Source organism: Sycon ciliatum, chromosome 1 (genome assembly GCF_964019385.1).
Source record: "Sycon ciliatum chromosome 1, ocSycCili1.1, whole genome shotgun sequence".
NCBI classification, from domain to species: Eukaryota; Metazoa; Porifera; class Calcarea; order Leucosolenida; family Sycettidae; genus Sycon; species Sycon ciliatum.
In genome coordinates, this window is record NC_088643.1 from 73,698,798 (window position 1) to 73,707,513 (window position 8,716).

The following is an 8,716-nucleotide window of genomic DNA, read 5'->3' on the forward strand; positions in this document are numbered from 1 at the left end:
ACACTACTGGTGCCGGGTAGACCATGCACGGGACATGGTAGACGAGCATGAGCTCGAGCCCGGCCAAAACAAATAATGACCTTGTTTCCGGTCGGCCGACCGGGCCGGGCCACTTTTCCCCTGAAACTTTTTTTGGTCCCAAATGTATGCAAACGGTGGCAGTGCCATGTGTGCAAGTGCACTCAACGAGTCATAACCCAGTCAAATCTCAACCGAATTCCACAATCGAAACACCTACAAGGTAGCAGAGATCCTCAGCTGTCGGCTCGAAAACCTCCGGGGTCGATACGAGCTAGAATAACGGAGCTGGAAGGACTCGAACTGTTTGCTTGATTTCTCAGGATGTACGAAAACAGGAATACACCACATGCTGTACAAGAACAGTGAGTCAGTCAACTTTGACATTGATCCTTGCCATGATATATGTACAATGTACATGTGTAGGTACTAGTACTAGTACTAGGTGCTTTAGTCCATCATGTCAATGCCACAACGATTGAGGAACCAAAAAAAGTATCCAAAAAAAGTTTCATTCCGGCCGACCGAGTCTCCTTTTTGAGGGTTTGCCGACCGGAAATGAGCCTATTTTTTGTTTTGGCCTGACATGATGATAAGGTCACGTTACTTTTTTTTCTTTACTTTAGCCCCCTACTACAGTGCTGGCAACTGAAATCCGACCCTCTTGCCGGCGCGGCGCCGGCAAGAGGGTCGGATTTCAGTTGCCAGCGCACTGTAGTACTACCAAACAGGGAGTCGTAAAATACCGGTATTTTACGACTCCCTGCTACCAAAGTACCATGCACTACGGCCGGTCCCTATGCCTAGCCCGGCCCCTGGCGCCATGGCCTAGGCTAGGGACGGGCGGATTCTGCTCTCCTCGAAAAGGTGGCAGATTCTGCTCGAAAAGCAGTGAAATTGGCAGAACCATACAAACCTTATGGCGGGCAATTCCTCGAATTCTGCTCCATATTTTTTATCCACATGCCAAACATGCATGAAACTTACCAGAAAAAGTACCGAATTCTGCCAATTTTTCTGCCGGCAGAATCCGCAGGACCCTAGCCCTAGCCCTAGCAATGCTGACGGCTCATTTTATTCATAATGGTGGTAAAGACAAGTAACATTGTAGCGTTGGCACGCTAGTAACTTACACAGCTGCAGCGTGTCTTTCAATGTATTGGTCACGCGTGTTGCACCGCACCCTGCACTTGCAACTCTTACTACCATGCTTGCAGACCCATGACGTGCATAGTAACTAGTCTCACTGTGTTCATGTATTACTCCCACACACTAGGATCTAGAATGACCTGAGGAATACTAGCACATGTACCCTGTAGACCCTTTTGATACATTTCACTTTCGACCTCCTTTTCATTTATCTACACACATCCTAATGAGACTTCCTTAGAATTCCTAATGGCTGTCTTCCCGGTACCTCCTTTACGCCCATTGCCCACACTGTTATTCAGCTCCTTCTTCTGCATAGAATCAAATGGCATTCCTTGTGCAATGACTGTGGCCCACACATCTTACTGTGACCTTTCTTCTTCTACTCTACGTATCCCCTGGCTATAGGCTAGCTTACTTACACTAACAATTCCTCACCCTATAAAAGCTGCTGTTCACAATTCTCTTCATGTCAGTTTAGAGTTAGAGTCAGAGTTAATGTTTAATAATTATTAACAGTGTGTTCACTGAGACCCGTCTGCATTTGCCTCCGAGAGAGACTGCGGCCCGTTACAGAATTGGTGGCAGCGGTAAATTCATTTTGTTTCATTCTATAACTATCTTTGTTACTTTCCACGTTACTTCGATACGATGGCTCAACCTAATGTACCTGCCGGGGCACCCGCCGCCGCAGCCCCAGCTCCGCCCGCGCCTGCCCAACCACCGAGAGGGGCGTACCATGTGCAGCCGGAGAAATACAAGGGTCGCCTGGAGGACAACTTCGCGTCCTGGCTGATGCATTTCGACCAGGTCGCCGCGGTAAACAACTGGACCCCCGTCCAGCAAACGCAGTTCCTGGGCCTCGCACTGGAGGGCGAGGCCCAGCTGTATTACCAATCGCTCCCTGCGGCCACCAGGAACGGAGGCCGCCAACAGCTCGTCCAGGCGCTGCAAGCTCGGTTTGAGCCAGCGCAGCGCGTCGACCTCCATCGCGCAACATTTCAAGCTCGTCGCCAGGCCAAAGAAGAACAACTGGGGGCTTTCTGTGAGGCTGTTCGCTCCCCGGCCCGGCAAGCATACCCCCAGATGGCCGCGGGGGACCTCGACAGTCTAACCAAAGACCAATTCATCTCTGGGCTCGACTCGCGGGGCATGCGGGTCCGCGTTCGGGAGCTCAACCCGCAAACGACCGACGGGGCACTCCAGGCCGCGCTCCATCACCAGGCAATCCTCGCTGCCGAACTGCCCGCCGCGGACTCTGTGCCGATCCCTGCCTTTGCTGTTTCCCAGCCACTCGACGCGGTGACAGACCAACTGAAGGCTGTGTTAGACCGTCTGGCAACGTTGGAGGCCAGTCTGCCAGGACCAACTCGTCGTTCCCGACCTGACCAACCACCACAGCCCCCGCAGACGCAAGGCCGCACACCTGTCACCTGCTGGTCATGTGGTCGCCAGGGTCATATCAGCCGAGAATGCCGTGCCCGTCGTCCTGCGCCGGCGGGAAACTACCGGCGGCAGTACTAAGTACCTCGGACACTAGGCCTGCCGCATCCTGCTCTTCCGGGACTGACGTAAGCACTGTGTTTATATGCCTTGCTGTCTTGCTCCTTACCCACCCTGTTACGCTCACGATTTTAACTGTTTTGCTCGCTGTGCTGTACCGCCACCGCCTCCCTGATGTACGTGCTTTCTTCCCCGACCTCTCCCCATTACACCTTTTTTCGTCGAGCTTGTCCCGACGCGACCATGCATGCCGCCTCCCTGTAATACCCGTAACTGTGAACGCAGTCGGTTCCAATGCTTTGTTAGACAGTGGGTCTTCCAAGTCAATTGTGAGCAAGAAGCTGTGGGATTCCCTGAGGAATCGCCCGTCCCTGTCCCCTCCGCCTCCCTCATGCATCCTTTCTGTGGATGGCTCGTGCGTAGCGATTTTGGGTCAAGCTGAGTTACACATTTCTGTTTCGCCCACCACCCCGCCTGTCCTGCATGATTTCTTAGTTGCCTCCATCCATCCCGAGGTCATTCTAGGGGTTGACTTTTTGCATGCCCAAGCGTGTTCGCTTGATTTCGCCGCTTCCACCATGTCCATTGCTGGTCAGGTTATTCCCCTGCATTCCCCCGCCCTGATCCCGTCACCTGTCCATGCCGCTTCGCTCTCCGCTGATCCCGTTGTGATCCCGTCCCCTGTCCATGCCGCTTCGCTCCCAGCTACTCCCGTTTTATGCACGCTTCCCGCTGCTGTGACCGTCCCGGCCATGTCTCATTACATCTGCTCTGCTAAAGTTGCTTCCTGCCATTCCGATAGCCCCCTGCTGTTTGAGCCATGTGAGTCTACGTGCAGTACCCACCACATTGTCGGCCTCGCTACGCTGGCTACCGTCACTGATAACATGGTGCCCGTCCGTCTGATCAACCCCAACGAGCACCCCATCACACTACCTGAGAACTGCCCGCTTGGCTCTCTGTCACCAGGCACCATCGACCCTTCGGCCACACAACCTCCTGCTGATTACCCCGCTGAGTACACCTCTGCTGCTGCTACCGCTCAGTCTGTCACTGCTATGTTCAACACCAGCAATCTGCCGCCTGACCAACAATCCCAGCTCCACGCTCTGCTAGAGGAGTTTTCCGACATCGTCTCAACTGGCCCATCTGACGTGGGTCGCACTCAAGTCATCACTCACGACATTCCTACTACAACGGACCAGCCTATTCGGATGCAGCCTCGCCGCCTGCCTGTGCACCGTCAAGCTGAGGTACGTGATCATATTGACCGACTCATTGACGATGGTATAGTGGAACCTTCCGCGAGTCCATGGGCTGCTCCGATAGTTGTTGTGCGCAAACCGGACGATAGTATCCGCCTCTGTGTCGATTACCGCAAACTCAACCAGCGCACTAAGCGTGATGCCTTCCCGTTACCCCGCGTCGACGATGCTATTGACGCCATGCAAGGCTGTAAGTACTTCTCGACACTAGATTTGGCATCCGGTTACTGGCAGGTAGAGCTCACTGAATCTGCTAAGGCAAAGTCTGCCTTTACCACTCCGTTCGGCTTATTTCAGTGGAATGTTATGCCTTTCGGATTGTGCAACGCACCTGGTACATTCCAGCGCCTAATGTCCACAGTGCTTCATGTCCTCATCCCAGCAATCTGCCTCGTATATCTAGACGATATCATTGTGTTCTCCAAGACGTTCCAAGAGCATCTCACCAACCTCCGCGCTGTGTTCCTGTGTCTCCGCAAAGCTGGTCTGAAGATCAAACCATCGAAATGCAACCTCCTACAACCGTCTGTCGTCTACCTGGGCTTTCACTTCGCCCACGATGGCATCCGTCCTAACCCTGGTAAACTGGAATCTGTCCGCACCTGGCGTCAACCCACAAGTAAGACAGCAGTTAGGACATTTCTTGGCTTTGCGTCTTATTACCGCCGATTTATTCCAAAGTTTTCAATGCTTGCCCAGCCATTGCATGCCCTCACCGAATCCAAGGCCACGTTTGCTTGGTCAGATGCTGCAGCTCAAGCTTTCAATGCGCTGAAACATGCACTCCTTACCCGCCCGGTTCTTGCATACCCCATTCCGAATCACACGTTCATCCTCGACACCGATGCTAGTGACTTTGCTATGGGCGCTGTCCTCTCTCAGAAAGATTCCAATGGCACAGAGCATGTTGTAGCTTACGCTAGTAAGAGCCTTTCACATAGCCAACGCCGCTATAGTGCTACTAGGAAGGAACTTCTAGCTGTTGTCACGTTCTGTGAATACTTCCGTCACTATCTTGCTGGCGCACACTTCACACTACGCACTGATCACAAAGCTTTAGTCTGGCTGCACAACTTCACTGGCACAGATGGCTTGCTTGCTCGCTGGATTGAACGCTTAGCTATGTTTGATTACCGCATTGTCCATCGCCCTGGTAAGGCTCATGCTAATGCGGATGGTCTCTCTCGCAAATCTCCTCCACCGCCCGCCGAACCTGCTCTGACGAATGCTGCCATTAGTACTGATGCTCCGCTGCCTCCTTCATCACTAACGTGGATCCGTGAGGCCCAACACCAGGATCCTGATGTCACTGCAGCCATGACATGGGTCCGGCAGTCACAGCGGCCTGATCGTCACAGCCCTGAACTGCAAGGTTCTAGCAGGTTCCGTCTCGCTCTCTACCATCAGTTCAACCGCCTGATACTCGACAACGACATCCTGTACCGCAAGTATGAATCAGAGGATGGTAGTTCGCACTCCCTCCAGCTGGTAGTTCCCCCGTCGCTCCAACGAGAAGTGCTCGCCTTACTTCACAGTCACATCACTGCTGGTCACATGGGTACCAATCGAACAACGTCCCAGGCCCGACCGCGGTTCTATTGGCCTGGTATGTCCGATGATATTGACCTGTTCATTCGCGCCTGTGAAGTCTGCCAGCGCCGCAAACCACCTGTACCAACACCTCGGGCGCCAATGGTCACGTCGCAGCCATCATTTCCTCTACAACGAGTCGGAATGGATATTATGGGCCCGCTTCCGGTGACACCACGAGGAAACCGCTACATTCTCGTCGTTGGCGATTATTTCACGAAGTGGTACGAGGCGTTTCCACTCCCAGACATCAGGGCCGAGACAGTCGCCCGGTATTTCGTTGACGGCTTCGTCTGTCGCTATGGTGCACCAAATAGTCTGCACACTGACCAAGGTGCCCAGTTCGAGTCCAACCTGTTCAAGTCCATCTGCGCCATGCTGGATATTCACAAAACTCGCAAAACGCCCTACCACCCACAGAGTGACGGTCTCATCGAACGGTTTAACAGAACACTGGAGCGAATCCTCGCCACAACCATCAATGATCACCAAGATTGGGACCTCTATCTGCAACGTGCTCTGTTAGCTTACCGCATGAGCGTGAATGACACCACATCGTTTACACCTTTTCGTCTGATGTTTGGCCGAGAAGCAACTCTACCCATTGATCTCGTGTACGGCCCACCACCTGCTACGGCACCCACTACTGCCCCGAAGTACGTCCAGCAACTTCAAGACTCCCTGCGTAAGACATTCACCACTGCCCGAGCCCAAGGTGCCAAAGCCCAACAACGTCAGAAGAGGAACTATGATGGCAACGCTCCGCCCACACAGTATGCCGTAGGCGATCTGGTATTCCTGCACTCACCTGTTGTTCCTGCTGGCCAGTCTCCCAAGTTCCATTCTCCATGGACAGGGCCCCACCAAGTTGTCACTGTTCTCGACAATTTCACAGTCCGCATCGAAGCTTCCCGAACGAAACGCCGTCAAGTTGTTCACATCAACCGCCTGAAACGGTATGTCTGCCTACCGCCTATTGCTCCACCTCCACCTACTTACACTCCAATCATTCACCCCGTAATGCTACCACCTGTTCAGCCGCTCCCTCCTGCCCCTGTAGTTCCACCTCCAGTTCACCCCTACAATCTCCGGAACCGCCAAATGATCCGCCCACCAAACCGCTACTAATCACGAGGACGTGATTCTGTTTAAGAAGGAAGGTGTAGCGTTGGCACGCTAGTAACTTACACAGCTGCAGCGTGTCTTTCAATGTATTGGTCACGCGTGTTGCACCGCACCCTGCACTTGCAACTCTTACTACCATGCTTGCAGACCCATGACGTGCATAGTAACTAGTCTCACTGTGTTCATGTATTACTCCCACACACTAGGATCTAGAATGACCTGAGGAATACTAGCACATGTACCCTGTAGACCCTTTTGATACATTTCACTTTCGACCTCCTTTTCATTTATCTACACACATCCTAATGAGACTTCCTTAGAATTCCTAATGGCTGTCTTCCCGGTACCTCCTTTACGCCCATTGCCCACACTGTTATTCAGCTCCTTCTTCTGCATAGAATCAAATGGCATTCCTTGTGCAATGACTGTGGCCCACACATCTTACTGTGACCTTTCTTCTTCTACTCTACGTATCCCCTGGCTATAGGCTAGCTTACTTACACTAACAATTCCTCACCCTATAAAAGCTGCTGTTCACAATTCTCTTCATGTCAGTTTAGAGTTAGAGTCAGAGTTAATGTTTAATAATTATTAACAGTGTGTTCACTGAGACCCGTCTGCATTTGCCTCCGAGAGAGACTGCGGCCCGTTACAACATTACTGTCATTACTTTATATATTTAATACAGTTCGTAAACACACCTGGCAATATGGCTGTAAATGCACGCCGGATAGTGATTATACAACAACAGGAAGAAAAGGAGATAAATGGCTGTCAATACAGTCTAATGTCGAGCCAGACGAGCCTCAGCCTGGACGAGGTTGACAGGCGCGAGGTCGAATTGACGACGGCGAACAGAGCGGGATCCTGGACAACGGATGGCAGACCTGGCAAGAGAAAATGCCAAGCAGCACCGCATTCAATTAGTTACAACCCGGCCATAGGCGGCGTTTCGTTTGGTGGTCCAGCCGTGCGCCAGCCTCTTGATGACCAAGGCTGCTTCTGGGCCCATGCCACCACAGGAGGAGAACACTAACGGTGTGAAGGAGCCATGCTCGACTTCATTGACACGTTCACCATAAGCACGCTTCTTCTCGCCTTCAAACCTTCGGCAGAGGGATGGGAGGGACTTGGCACGATAGCAAGAGTACATAACCTCGGGGGGTTATGTACTCTTGACGATAGCTTGACGCGTGGGAATAAAACACCCTTGTATCGAAGAATGCGTTGTTGCTATCGGTCCAGAATCCCTTCACCCGCAGGTCGGCACGGGCATCAGGATCAGTGTTGGCTGGCTGACGGTGAAAAGTTTCGCCAGTTAGGAGCTGCAATGGTGGCTCCACCACCAGTCCTCCACATCATGATGGAGCTCCTTCATGCACGACGCGATGAAGAATTGAAGATGAGGTCACGTTACGTATGAGTAGTACTGTACGGTTTAGAGGCCATCCGTAATATCGATATTTTTTGAAAACGATAATTACTCGTATTGTTCATTTCTCCCTGGACTCGGCAAGATACGGTATACCAATACTACGGAGACGGTAGCCACAAACCAAAGGCAAAGCTTTAAAGGCATCATGGTGCAAACACCGGCAAAAACGTACATCATGGACTGGACACATAGCGATGACAGCAAAAGCAGTGGAGGTGGAGCAAGAGCAGCTAAACCGACCAAAGGCAAAGGTCTCGGTATCATCACTGCTCATGCACTAGTAATAGTAGTACATGTACTGCTACTACTGGGTAGATACATGGTATTATTATTATTATAACCCAATACTAGTTCAAAACTAGTATTGCCGTAGATCAACCTTGTTATAGTTCACGCATAATGAGCTGATAATGAGGGTCAGAACCGGGTTCAACACCCATAATTATAGTTCAAATGGTCCGCAGGGACCGGGGCTCTGCCAACCGCGGAAGGTTGTAGTAAGGTCACTGTTTCCGAACACAGTGTCCTCCACCTTGTTTCATGCTGTCAATCTAACAATATGGGTAGCTACATGATGTAGCTGTTGCTAATAATTTGGATTGGAATAAAAACTGGGTACAGTAGCTAGCTA